This window comes from Heloderma suspectum, chromosome 7, assembly GCF_057233095.1.
Source record: "Heloderma suspectum isolate Gila_16-S chromosome 7, 16-S_ref, whole genome shotgun sequence".
Taxonomy (NCBI): Eukaryota; Metazoa; Chordata; class Lepidosauria; order Squamata; family Helodermatidae; genus Heloderma; species Heloderma suspectum.
Window position 1 is genome coordinate 24,871,785 of NC_139464.1, and position 3,280 is coordinate 24,875,064.

Below are 3,280 nucleotides of genomic sequence, written 5' to 3' on the forward strand. Positions count from 1 at the left end.
AGGGCTGGGATCCCAGGTGGTACAGATTTAGCACATGGGCCTGAGGTCCAACAACCTTGGAATATAGGAATTGGAAATGGTAAACGTCTCCCCTTTACTTGCTTTCTTTCAGATCTCCTAAAAGACTATGCTTAAGAACATAAGAAGAGCCCTGCTGGATCAGACCAAGGGTCCATCTAGTCCAGCATTCTGTTCACACAGTGGCCAACCAGCTGTCGACTGGGAACCCTCAAGCAGGACATGAGTGCAACAGCACCCTCCCACCCACGTTCCCCAGCAACTGGTGTACATAGGCTCACTGCCTCTGCTACTGGAGGTAGCATATAGCCATCAGGACTAGTAGTCATTGACAGCCTTCTCCTCCAGGGATTTGTCCAACCCCCTTTTAAAGCCATCCAAATTGGTGGCCATCACTACACCCTGTGGTAGCGAGTTCCATAGTTTAACTATGTGCTGTGTGAAGAATTACTTCTGTGAAGTGGGATAGGCTGAGTCACTCATATGTGATGATACACGTTGCCTCCTAGCACAAACACACAAGCACTGGGTTAAGTTAGGGGAAAGTCCAAAAGGAGTGTGTAGCTCTGCTTACTAGCTGGCATCCAACAACTTAAGGAAGATCGCCTAAGAGCAGCTTTGGGGTGCAGTATGTAATACTTTTCACTACGCCCTGTACTTAGAAGAGTCCCACACAATCCCAGTGTCATCAATCCTGCTGCTACTATGAATGCATGCAAACAGCACAGCTCTTCTAAATACCTCCTTCCTGGCTTTTTTTTTAAACTGCAGGTTGAGATCAGAACAGAGCTCTGCAGCAGGCACAGAAGCTTCCCTCTGACTTCCCCAGTCATACAGTCACACAGCCCATCTGTACACCAAGAAAAAGTAGGTGGTACAGCCCTCCTTGAGCTACGTGACTTTGGTGGTGCGGAAAGAGTATGTTTGAATACTCTTGCATATAAAACTCCCTACATATAGAAAGCTAGCACATCTGGAGAAGGCTAGGCCCATTCTCCCTGAAATGCTAACTTTCCATGGGCAGCACACTTTTGATGTTGGGAAGCATTTGATTCGTGCATTTCTAGGGTCAATTTGGAGCAGAAAAACAGCCTTCTGGGAAACAAACACCAACGCTTCTGTCATTCCTGTACTCTAAATCCCACCACCACCACCACCACCACACACACACACAGAAGTTCCTTTTCACTGGAGGAAAAAAAGACAATTGGGACTTTCATACGGTACATTTAGGATGTGGTTTGCCCCTTAGCAAGTACAGCAAACACAGCTTTGGAAGAAACGTTTGGCAGTGTTATGCCAAAGACAATCCAGGCTGAGTTCAGTCTGTGGCAAAAGCACACGCCCACCACCTGCAAACCACAGTTACCACAAGCTGAAGCAGTTGTGTAAATTGGCCCACAAGTGATTCTGTAGTGCAATGCTTCAAGTGTCACATGAAATTCTGTGCAAGCAGAGGGTGCCCTCTTCTCTTTAATATCAGGAAAAATTCCACATGCACAACACAGCTCTTGTCCACGCAAAGCTTCAAGGGCACATCGAAGTCCCTGCACCTGGACGCTGCAGCCACTGTGGAGGCCATTATCTTTAGTGATAAATCGCATCATTTTGCCAGGCCTTCCAGAGCATTTGTCATCCATGGGAATGCAGTAGATCATTCAGGATTAAGAGATACAAGACAGTTGCAGTGTTATTATCTGGGTTTGGGGGCTCTATAGGATTTCACATTTTTTTCTATTGTAAAGGCATTTACAAGCGTTCATCAGTTTAATCAGTACTTCAGTCAACTAAAGCTTTGACTGATTAATCAGTGAGGGCCAATTTTAATTGATGGAACTGCAAGTTAAGAATAGACTCATCTATTCTTTCAGGCTTTTGGGGCTGAAGCATGTTAGTGCATTTCGAACTGGAAAAAGAATATATTAAAGATGCCCTATCCTTCTGACAGCAAAAAGAGCACCTGTATTGAGGTCTGGGTTATATGCAGATATATTCAATAAGGTAGTTAATCAACTAAAAATTATTTAATCGGTAGACAATCCGAAATGTCTAATCCATTGTAATACATTGTCAATTTGTAGTTGTGACTTGATTCTACACAAACACAATGTAGTCGCTCAGGTCGCCAGCTGAAAGGGAGGATGCACATTTTGCTACCTGAACGATGTTGCTACACCATTCAGAGAGCAATTCTTACTTTCATCTATCCCATCCACATCACCACTACCTTCATGGTGCTTCCTGAAGCAGGTTGCTTCACCCTGTTACATGGCAGGGCCAGCCCTGCCCTTTCTCCTCACATAGTTTTTCTGTAGAAAATCTCCCCACAGCTGCTTTTTCCCCACTGGGGAAAAGAGACAGGTCCCCAGCCTGTTTGTATTCCATCAACCGTTAATGTTTATGCTTTATTTTCTACCATAGGCCGGGGTGCAGAAGCCTTTTGGCCCTGAGGGCCACATGTGATACTGCCTTGGGGGTTGAGGGCCACATGTGTGGATGCATGCACACGCACACACACACACATGCACACCCAGTGATTCTGACGCAGATCACACTTTCCTCACTGCTACGCTTCTCTCCATCTCCTTGGTAGTTCCCACTGGCAGCTGCCTCCTCTTCCTTTTCCTGGTGTCTCTGTGCCTGGCTCTCCTTCTCCTTTTCGCCTCTGCTTTGGCTGTCACTGTGCTGTCCTCCTTCTTGTTCCTTTTTATCTTCCTGTTCCTTCCATTCTCTATCCCAGTACATCTGCAGCTGACTCCACCTCTTCATCTTCCTTGTGCCTCCGCAGTTCTATCTGCTGACTTCCAGGTCAGTTGGCAGCTTTCTGGCCAGCACCACTGACTCTCGATGAGGCCTCTGGAAGCTGTCCCCAGTCCATGAATGGCCTGTCATCAGGAGTATGCACAAGGAGGTAAGAGGAGCTGCTGTTACATGGAAACTGGTGTCTGGGGGGGGAGGGGAATCAGAGCACTCCCTGGGAGTGTGCAATTAAATCCTTGGGGGCTACAGGTCATGGCTTGTGCTCCCCTACCATAGGCAAATAGACATACAAAACCACCTTATATCAAATCCATTCACTGATCCATCTAGCCCAGTCTGCTCTGATGGGGTTCAGTGGCTTTCCAAGGCATCAAGCAGGGCTTTTTCCTTCCGGACCTGCTACCAGAGATCCATTAACTGGAGATGCTGGAGACTGAACCTAAGACCATCTCCAGGCAATGCACTGCAGATGCAATGCGCTGCAGATGCACTCCAGGCAATG

The 3,280-nt window shown here is 46.9% G+C and overlaps 1 long non-coding RNA gene across 1 annotated transcript; it reads left to right on the forward strand.

The window, feature by feature from the left end:
• The first annotated feature begins 373 nt into the window (after window positions 1–373).
• LOC146339422 (uncharacterized) lies at window positions 374–2,929 on the forward strand. The gene is made up of 2 exons (XR_014784242.1): window positions 374–885; window positions 2,807–2,929. It is a non-coding gene; the product is annotated as an uncharacterized LOC146339422 (long non-coding RNA).
• Window positions 2,930–3,280: the final 351 nt, after the last annotated feature.